The sequence below is a fragment of the Notamacropus eugenii genome, chromosome 6 (genome assembly GCF_028372415.1).
Source record: "Notamacropus eugenii isolate mMacEug1 chromosome 6, mMacEug1.pri_v2, whole genome shotgun sequence".
Classification (NCBI taxonomy): Eukaryota; Metazoa; Chordata; class Mammalia; order Diprotodontia; family Macropodidae; genus Notamacropus; species Notamacropus eugenii.
This window is the reverse complement of record NC_092877.1, coordinates 109971943-109983193: the sequence shown is the minus strand read 5'-3', so window position 1 is coordinate 109983193 and position 11251 is coordinate 109971943. Positions and strand designations below refer to the sequence as shown.

Here is an 11251-nt window from a genome sequence, read left to right as displayed (position 1 = left end):
CATGAGCAATGCAAAATTATAGACTGAATCACATAATTTAACAATTATATTCTTATTCCTACTTTTCTTTATCTAATGGCAAAATTCAACATGTCTGTGACATTTATATCAAATTCTATGGGTTTCAGAGTGGAGAAGAAAATTGATCAATTAAATACTTCTAGGTGCTTTTTAATGGTCACTGCAGAAGTACTGTCACATTAATATCTCTTTAAATCCTATTGTTCTTTGCAGCTCACGTCTGAGAAAATTTCTGCCAAAAATGTTAGCTCATTTGTATAGACAGCTAACTTCTCAGCCTTTCATTCATTTCCTCATCTGCCACAAAAGCTGGCCTTTTGCTATCAAAACTTTCATTTGAAATCAAGGTTTTCTGGATTATAGTAATTATGTTTAAAATAATTTGCTAGAATTGCTGGTAAAAACACATGTTGTGTGGTGTCTTCTGCAATCTTTCTCTTTGATCCCTCAAATTATTAAAGTTTATATTGCCAAGCCTACTGTGAATTTTCTAACAAAAGGGGAAATTTCTTCTCTTTACACATATTCAAGTCCATTATCATTAAGCTAATTACACACATGCACACACACACACACACACACACACATAAGGAGAGGAAAATGGACTTCTGAAATGATTCAGGGAGGACCATGGTTTGTGATAAAAAAAAAAAATGGAAAAAAGAACTATGGCTAAACTGCAAGTTATTGTGAATACCATTACAGCAATTACACGATGAAGGATAACGTTATGAAGATTTCAACAGATATAATTAGAAATCAATTAGTGAAATCATGCTCTGATTGTAAGACAGGTTATAGAGCATAAAGAGTTAGTTTAGTCAACTGAAAGCAGATGAATTTTCCTCAATCACAATACCAGAATGGTGTCATGACATAAAGGTTATCAGAGAGAAAAAAGAGGTTACCCTATTTCCAAAGAAAAGCAGAGTATTGTCATGGGCAGAGAATTGTAATGGATTTGCACTCAGAGAAAGAGTTTTAGACTTGTAAGAGATCTTAAACCTCAGAGTCTAGACCTCATCTAATCTAACTCATTTATTTTACAGTTGAGGAAACTGAAGAAGTTATACGAAATACTTAGATCATATAAATAGTAAGGGGCTGAGGTGGGATTTTAAACCAGGTCACCTACCTTTAGAGTCAGTTTCCTTCCAACTACACCATGCTACTTCGATCCTCCCTCAGATACTTTTGCTAACTGACCCCCGGGCATTTCAACCAACTGTTCTCAATATTGATTTCCACATTTGTAAAATAAGATCACATACCTTACAGGTTTATTGTGAGGTTGAAATGAGATCAAGCCTGTAAAGTACTTTGTAAACTTTGACGTGTTATAAGTGTGAGCTATATTGTATAAATTACCATAAGGTAACCTAAATGATTTTTATATCTTCTATTAAAATTGAAAAGGATAAAAAATAAAAGATAGTGACCAAGCCTAGAGAAATAAAATAAAAGAGGGAAATAATCTACTGAAAGATCAGGTGCCTAGAGATCAGGAAACCTGTGTTGCCATTCCAGTTTAACAGAAATCTACTTTTTGAATAAATATGTCACTATCAGTTTTCTGTAGCTTTCCGGTTCCATCAAGAAAGCATGGAAAATATTCTTTGTTTTACCTACTCCCCAGGGCCATTTTCATAACATTGATGAATCGGTTTGATAATATGTAGCTGTATATGGAAACTTTGACTGCAACCTCAACAGGTGTGACCCTGAGGTCACAGAGGAATTTCTGGAAGTCACTATTAATGTAGGTGGCTTTAAATGAAGATCTAGTTAGTTATGATACCTATAGGACATCCTAGGTATGTTCAGAGGAGCTTGTCATCAGGTTGATCTCAGGGTGACTTTTTTTTTTTTGTGCCACTGTCACTTTCAAAGACTTCCTCTTAAATCAGAAGATTGCAATCTTCAATGCTTCAGGGAAAAACTGCACCAATGGAAGAAACCACAGATACTCATAAAGTATCTCTGAAAGTCCTCTGAAAACTAAACCCACTAGTTGTTAATATCTAATAAAAGCTAATTATACAAGATTAAAATAAAATAATTAGGAATGTTTTAAGATGAAGTGAAAATTATTTATATACCATAATAAAAGATTCTCGTGTTTGAAAATCATTTATTTCTATATAAATGCCGTTTATACTTCTTCATTTCCTCTTATAGAATTCTGTAAAATTTTCAGTTAAATGCACTCCAACAATCATTTTTAAGTAACAACCATGTTTAAGAAACTGTGGTAAATTGTCACAATACAAAAAATGAAGAAAGTTATAAACTCTATCAGAAACATACAATTTAGTATAGAAGAAAAGGCATGTATACGAATGAGTAGGAACTGAGACAAAGTAAAATGGAAAGAACACTAAGAGAACTAGATGTCGACTATCAATTGGAACAGGGAAAGATCCTTCTTCCTTTTTGTAGGGAAGGTTTTATCAGTAAAATGGCACCTAAGGAAGGCCTTGAAGAGAGAGCTTTCAACAGATGGAGATAGGAGGATGGTGATTCCATCCTTTGGAAAGGGGAATTGTAAACATGGGCAAGAAGACTGAAGAGATTAAGGATATGGATAGTACAAATAGGCAAGATTATTTTTTATATGAAGGGAAAATAGCTAAAATAAGCTGGAAAGATTGGTTAGAGTCATATTATAGAAATTCTTTAATTCCAGGTGAATTTAGAATGTATTTTAACAACAAGGAAACACTAAATTTTTTCTAACAAATCAATGGTAAGATTCAAGCAATATTAAGCTTTCAAGGAGACCCATCTGAAGGACCTTTTGAAAAAAGAAAGGTTTCAGAAAAATCTGGGAAGATTTGTATGAATTATGAGTGAGCACAATTTTATAAAGTAGCAGAAATATAATAATCCAATTTCAAAAATCTGAAAAACTTAGTAACTATAATAAATACAATGTCCAACCACACAGGACTCATGATGAAACATACTGTATACCTCCATAAGAACTGAACTCTGAGTGTATATAGAACCATATTTTCTTCTTCTTTAACTTTTTGGCCTGGGCCACCTGTGGGCAAGTGACTACAGCTCCACATTTGCTGCTTCATTACTTGCCTGTTGCTATGGACTTTGAGATAGTTAAAAATGGTAAAATGGTATGGGAGATGTTTTTTTTTTTTTATTTCTGCATATATTGAATTTAAGTGAAGCAGTTGCGCAAAGTATTTGGTCTCATTCTGTCTTCCAGAGTCTGTCCAGTGGCAGGACAGAGTCAGGATGACTGGTGATGGTTCAAGATACAGTGAATAACCTTGACATCTTTGCTGTCTAACCAAGCTCTAAGCACTCCACAATGCTTGCTTCAGCTTCCTTCATGGCCATTGGAAGAAATTGCTCTCATCCACCCATCTCACAAGGAGAAGTCTTCACATACTTCAGATAGACACTCCCATAACTTACCAACAAGTCTGGGACCCCTCAATTGTCTTCAACTTGGTTTAGTCCTTCTGCTGAAAGAGTTTGCTGGGTGTGTCTCTGTGCATGCTGCAACATCTTGGAGCCATGTGTGATAGCTGGATGGATGAGGTGAACGCCACAAGTAAAAATCAGCCCTGAAAAGATCTCTATAGCCCTCACCCTGCAGGTATTACTCTTCCTTGAATACATCCTATACCCCAAGATAGATAGCAACTTATCTATGACTTATGACATATGCTTACAGAAGTTTAAGTGACTTTCAGTGGTCATCCAGCTATGATTCAGAGGACAAATCAAAAGTCACGTCTTCCTGATTTCTTTTAACACTCCATATACTGAATAATGATGCCCCTAAAGTAGACAAACTTTAAAAACTTATATAACTAGGGCAGACTTGTTTGATGCAAGAGATAATCTAGACTGTAAGTAATGCAATCCATAAACAGTCAAAAGTATTTATTCTCTGATACAAACCATCTTCCACTAGGCACAATAACATCACTATATTCAGAATAATACTTTTAGAGTAAAGTCTTTGTTCTCTCTCCCACAGTTCTTAGGAAATTAAGCCCTTTCCCTAGACAGGCAAAGACTACTAACATCTCTATGTCAATGAACGTCAAGATTCTCCACACTGTGACTTGACTTTTGCTGTTTATTGAAGGATAGTGGCAGTGATCAATCCAGAAACAAATAATCATTTGTTCTTACTCTCATAAAACGTGGAGTGATGATTTAGTTTTAGGAACAATGTGGTAAAGTCAGAGGCAGAATGTTGCCCAGAATCCAGGGAGAGAAGACAAAAAGAAAACTGAGTAAATCCATGCATTCTTCACTTATGTCTTCAAATATCTGTTCAATTGTCAGTTACATCCGCTTACTCAAATCATCAGTGGCTCCCTATATTTTTAGGATGAAATACAAATTCTTTTAGCCTAAAAATTAAGGACCCCTGAAACTTAAATTCCCTGTTAAGCCTTATGTAACTTTTTTTCCTTCAACAACCACCTATTCCTAAAAAAACAGATTTACTTATCCTTCACTCATCTAGTTCTGTATTCTCCTACTTTTATGTAGTTGTGTAGGCAATTTCTGTGCATAGAGTACATAGAATTCCCCATGTTTTTGCCTCTTAAAAGCTAAAAATATCCAGTTCTGGTGTCCCAGCATCCTTCTTTCTTTGCCCCACACTTTAACAAACATTCCTAGAATAAAATGATCTCTTCCTCCTCAAGCTATCTTATAACTCACTTTGAATTTCTCTTTTGCCCTCATAACATTCTAATTTTCTTTATTTATTTTTAGTTTTCAACATTCATTCCATAAGATTATGAGTTTCAAATTTTCTCCCCATCTCTCCCCTCCTCCCACAACCACAGGAGTTGTTATATGTAGGGAAGAATTAGAACCAATGGTAGAAACTACAAGAAAGAAGAAACAGAGAGAGAGAAAAAGAGAGAGAGAGAGAGAGAGAGAGAGAGAGAGAGAGAGAGAGAACACAAATACTACCCTTTGATCAGCATTCAGATTCCATAGTACTTTCACTGGATGTGTAAAGCTTTTTACATCATGAGTCTTTTGGAGCTGTCATAGATCATTGCACTGCTAAGAAGAGATAAATTTATCAAAGTTAGTCATTATGAAATGTGGCTGTTACTGAGTACAGTGTTCCCTTGGTTCTGATCACTTCACTTAGCATCAGTTCATTCAAGTCTTTCCAGGTTTTTCTGAAGTCTGTCTACTCATCATTTCTTTTTCCCAAAAAATTATTTATTTGTTTACAGTTTTCAACAATAATTTCTATAACTTCCAATTTTTCTCCCCCTTCTTCCAACCTCCCTCCCCAAGACAGCACACAATCTTATATGGTTTCTATACATGCGGTCTTATTAAACACATTTTCATATTACTCTTGTTGCCTAGAAGAATTAAAATGAATGAGCAAAACAATGAGAAACAAAAAACATACCCAAAGAGAAAATTATCTGCTTCATTTCTGCATTCCATCTCCACAGTTCTTTCTCTACATGTGGATGGCAATTTGCATCATGAATCCTTTGGAAATGTTTAAGGTCCTTACACTTCTGTGAAGGGCAAAGTTTATCCTAAACAGTCCTTGCACACTGTGACTGTTACTGTGTATAATGTTCTCCTGGCTTTGCTCATTTCACTCAGCATCAGTTCATATAAGTCTTTCCAGATTTTTCTGAATTCTACCTGTTCATTATTTTTTATGACACAACAGTATTCCATTACATTCATATACCACAACTTGTTCAGCCATTCCTCAACTCATGAGCATTCCCTCAGTTTCCAGTACTTCACCACCACACAAAGAGCTGCTATAAACATTTTTGTACATATGGGTTTTTTTCCCATTTGTTATGATTTCTTTGGAATACAGCCCTAGAAGTGTTATTGCTGAGTCAAGGGGTAAGCACATTTTTATAGCCCTTTTAGACATAGTTCCAAATTGGTCTCCAGAATGGTAAGATCAGCTCACAATTCCAACAACAATGAATAAGTGTTCCAATTCTCCCACATCTTGAATTTTTATCATTTTCCTGTTTCTCATGGTAGCCAATCTGATAGGTGTGATGTGGTACTTCAGAGATGTTTTGATGTGTATCTCTAATCAATGGTGATTTAGAACATTTTTATATGAATGCAGATAGCTTTAACTTATTCATCTGAAAACTTCTTGTTCATATACTTTGACCATTTATCAACTGGGGAATGGCTTGTGTTCTTGTAAATTTGACTCAGTTCTCTATATATTTTAGAAATGACATAGTATCAGTCTTTATACATAATTCATGTACCCATTTGGACTTTATTCTGGTATATGGTGTAAAGCATTGGTCTATGCTCAGTTTTGGCCACATCATTTTCCAGTTTTTCCAACAGTTTTTTTTTCAAACAGTGAGTTATTTTCCCAGAAGGCAGGTCCTTAGGTTTATCAAACAGTAGACTGCTATAATCCTTGATTACTGTGTCTTGTGTACCTAAACTATTCCACTGACCTACCCCTCAGTTTCTTAGCTAGTAGCAAGTGGTTTTGATGACTGCTGTTTTATAATACAATTTAATATCTGGTGCAGATAGAACACCTTCCCTAATTTCTTTTCATTAATTCCTTTGATATTCTGGATGTTTTGTTCTTCTAGATGAATTTTGATATCTTTTTTAGCTCTACAAAATAATTTTTTGGTAGTTTGGTTGGCATGGCACTGAATAAGTAAATTAACGTAGGTGGAATTGTCCTTTATATCATGTTAGCTCAGCCTACCCACAAGTAACTGATGTTTTTCTAATAATTTAAATTTGACTTTATTTGTGCAAAAAGTGTTTTGTAATTGTATTTGTATCTTTCCTGGATTTGTTTTGGCCGTTAGAGTCCCAAGTATTTCATAATGTCAACAGTCACATCAAATGGGAGTCTCTTGCTGCTGGGCATTGTTAGTAATATATAGAAATGTAGGTAATTTATGTGGGTTTACTATGTATCCTGCAACTTTGCTAAAGTTTTTTTTTTATTTCTTCAAGTAATTTTTATAGAAAATGGCAGAGTAACAGTGTGGACTTTCTAGAGCACTCCCCCCAAGCCCATCCAAATAGGAAGGTCTCCAGGAAATGTCTATCATGCCATGCTGGCAGCAGATCACAGTCCAGTGTGGGCCGCACCAACACAAATGGGACCTGAGCTGGCATTGGAGGGACTGAATCTCAGACACCTGTGGTGGTTTCCAGACTTCATGACCCCGAGAAGCTAAAGACAAATTAGAAGGTCAGTGGAAAAAAACCAATGGGACCTGTGGGGGAAAGTAGAGTGAGGACTTTGTCAGTGAACTGTGGAACAAAAGCTGCCAGTCTCATGAACAATTGGTAATCAGAGAGTTTGTCTAAGCCCAGGTTGGAACCATACATTTTTGACATGATGGAGGCAGCCTTTTTGTAGAGATCATCGTAGCTGTCTAGGGATGGGGAGACGAGGGTACACTCATAGGCTGGTAGTGGTGTTGGCAACAACCCCATGAGACAGGGTTAAGTAGGCCCCAGATGGCTGTGCCACCCTCTCATAGGAAGCATCTGGTTGGCCCCAGTAGGAAGCAATAGTAAGCTAGGGAAGCTTCTGTTGGGAAACATAGGAAGAACTCAACAGGGATGATGACTGAGTGTTGTAGGAAGCAGCCAGGGCTGCTGCAGTGGACTGGGTGCCAAGTCTGAGCCCCATAGGAGCCACAGAGGCCCATAGTGGCCTGAGCTGCACTATGACTGATTGTGTGCCACCAGAGTATGCAAGGGGGCCTGTTGCATGTGCTACATACGTGGCTGGATGGACAGCTTAGGCTGCAGCAGTAGCCAGCTGAGCCACATAGGCAACAGGCTGGGCAGAATAGGAAGCAACTTGCTGGGCCATGTATGACCAGAGTTGATATTGTAAGAGGCTGAAATGGGCTGAGCATTATAGAGGACTGCATTATGCTAGGTGTTATATAGGAGGCTGCCTGGGCCCCATAGACAAGTGAGGATACTGGAGGCTCTGCACCATAGGAAGCTACCTAAGACCCATAAGAGGTCAGAGAGGGAGCTTCCAACTGAGCATTGTAAGAGGAGTCCACACCCATTAGCAAGCTGACATTACCATATGAGATAAAGAAAGAAGCCTGTGCCCTAGGAGGTGAGGGAAGAGGCTGCAGCTTAGTGGGCTCCATAGGAGGTACTGGCCAAGTTTGAGGGCTGGGCACCTCTGGAGGAGTCAAGTAAGGAAGCTCCCTCCAGCTGAGAGCCAGGGCTAGTCAGCTGGGTCTGGTAGAGGGCTACCAGGGACGCTGAAGGTTGTGTCCAGTAGGAGGCTGCTTGGGCTGTCATGGACTGAGTCTGATAAGTGACACAGTTACATGCAAGGAAACTGATGGTTGGGTTCTATAAGCCACCTCCAAAGGAACTGAAGGCTGGGCTCAGTAAGTAGCTGGCTGAGCAGTCAGTGGATCAAGTAAGAAGCTAAGAGAAGTGAGCTGTGCAGGGGCCTGAAGTCACAGACATAGAAAGGAGGGGTGGGCTGCTGGACCACTGATCAAAGCTGCTGATACTGTTACCGATGCCACCAGAAAGGCCTGACTTCTTGGCCTTTTCCCCAGGGACAACCAGGTCTGCTGCCCCTTCTTCTGACCTTTGATGGAAAGCTCCACGTTAATGTGCTTGCCCTTCACCTCCTTATGGCTTTGGCATCCACTTCCTTTTCCATGTGAACAAACACATAGTCTTTGATTACGTCATACTCAATGATGGCACAGGGGCCCCTGACACTGGCGCAGCTCCAGGCTCATGCACATGGCCCACACATTCCCTATGAAAATTTTCCAAGTATTGAGAGACTTTTGTGGAGAATGTAGATGGGGCGAAAATGACAACAGAGGAACTCACAGCCCTCTATTCACACTTCAGTACCATCTTGAGTTGCACCATCATGAGCTGCACTGTCATGAAGTAATTTGCTTTCCTGCATGCGTGCAAGGGTTGCACTACATGCCATGGAAGCACTACAGGGCCACTAATTCCTGCAGGGGCCCATTCTTGTGGTGGAGATGTCCCATCTGCTGCCCCTGGCCAAGAGGTCTGACCCTCTCCTTTCCTTGAGGGACGAGTTACCTGTCCACCCTGACAGATGTCCTCCCAAATGTATTTTTTAAGGATTTGTTTTCTACAGTCAGTGTTTGTCCTTTCTTTTCTAAGTTATCAATTCTCTCTTGCATACTTCTCATTTCTTTTCCCTATTTTTCTTCTACCTCTCATATGTGACTTTTAAAATTCTTCCTGAGCTCTTCCAAGGAGGTTTTTTAGGCCTGAAATCAATTCCTATTCCCCTTTGAGGTTTCAAATATAGATATATTGACAATGTTGTCCTCTTCTAAATGTATGTTTTAATCTTCCCAGTCCTGATAGAAAGAATCTGTGGTCATTATCTGTTTCTACTTTTTGCTTATGATGTTTGCCTATTTCCTGGCTTTTAAAGTTGAGCTCTCCTACTGGAGCAAAGGGGGCACTGACCCAAGCTTCATGCCCTGGGGGCCAGAGACCTGGTAATTGGTGTTGTGTGCTATAGTCTCCAGTGCTGGTAGCTGGAAGCTGCAGGAGTCTGACAGTTTACCTTGTGCTGAGATGAGGTCAATAACTCTGAAGAGAGGGTGCTCACCAGAGCTGCTTGGAAACATTGGAAGAAGGTTTGACTACTAGAGGATGTCTGGCAGTCTGGAGTTTTGCTTCCTAGAATTGTACTTCCTGAAGTTGTGTTGAAGCACTGGGTAGGTTAGGCTGTTGGAAAATGGCTGCCTGCTGGCACTAGTGGTATTTTTCTGAGCTGGAGTCTGCTGGTTCCCTTGTCTGTGACAAGGCACTTGGCAGTGTTGGTGCTTGCCTGCTCCACCATATTGGGGGTCAGGATCTCCCCCTGATTTACTGAGTTGGGACTCGCTCTTGCCTTCCTGGGATATCTTGCATCCTGTTGTACTACCCTTTCACCAGAGTAAGGAGGACCTTTCCCTTTAATCCTCCAGCTTCCTGAGACACAAGACTGCTGAATCCCACCTTTGTGCTAGCTCAGCTGTTCCAGGGTTTTTTCCTGGGGTGATATTTTCTTGGGTTTTAGAGGTCAATATGAGTGAGAGACTTACTTCTCATTCCAGCATCTTGGCTCCTGGTGGTGATCAATAACTTTTAGTGGATTCCTCTTTCTGCTGTTATAAAATGCATGCTACTCATCTGATATTCAAATCCTCTTCAATCTGATCCCAATCCTCTTTTCCATTCTTACACAGTATCACAAACTCTGTATCAGACAGAGTAGTACAAAGGAAAGATCATTGGTCTCTAAAATTGTGTCAGACTCTCAGCCTCAGATCCTATGGATTCTATTCCAACATTATTTTTATTCTGCTACACTTTGTTAAGAATTAATCAATAAGGTATTTATGTAATGTAAGGTTTTCATTTAGAAAATTTTCTGAATGACTGAGATCAAAGAAAAGTGTGGATATATATATGTGTGTGTGTATACATATATATACATATATGTATAAGTTCTTTATTTCTTGTCTGCTAACATCACGAATACAATTATTCATAAAACTTATTAAGTTAAATTAAAAATCTGTGTTCCACCAGGTATTTTTGAGTCCTCTTTGAAATATAATGATAAAACAATGATAAACATCACTATCACTCCTCCATAACTACAGAAGGTTTTGTGTGTCTGTGTGTGTGTGTGTGTGAGTGTGAAGTCATCTATTACCCTTGCTACCTCTGTCTCTCTAGACTAGAAAAAATCTATTTGGGGAGGCATTCTGCTTAAATAGAAGTTTTATAATAGTACCAGTTGGATCATAGCACTTAGCAAATTGAAGGTGGAAGATAAGCTTCATAAATTCTTCAATTAGTACAATGTAATAATAGTTGCTAGTGTTTGTGTTAATTGTGTACCATTGTTTGTGGTAACAACAACAACAAATTTGTATTTAGCAAACTGGCATTGAAAGTACTAGCACATTTCTTCCCTATTACAGACTTTTTTCCTAAAACTCTGAAGTCCCTATTTCCTCCCCCATTCTGCTGTCGCTTTTTTTTTCCCATAAGACTAAAAGCTTTGCCTATATAGTTCATTATTTTAAACTCATTCCTTCTTATTAGTATATAATTCAATTCTGAGTTAACTTTCTGCACTTTTTCTGAACTATGGCTTAATTGGAAATTCCAAAATGACCTTTATGCTCTCACA

At 38.5% G+C, this 11251-nt stretch overlaps 1 pseudogene; it reads right to left on the bottom strand.

Annotated features, from left to right (window-relative positions):
- Positions 1–7257: 7257 nt before the first annotated feature.
- On the bottom strand, positions 7258–8986 carry LOC140512100 (RNA-binding protein 14 pseudogene; annotated as a pseudogene).
- Between the last annotated feature and the right edge of the window lie 2265 nt (positions 8987–11251).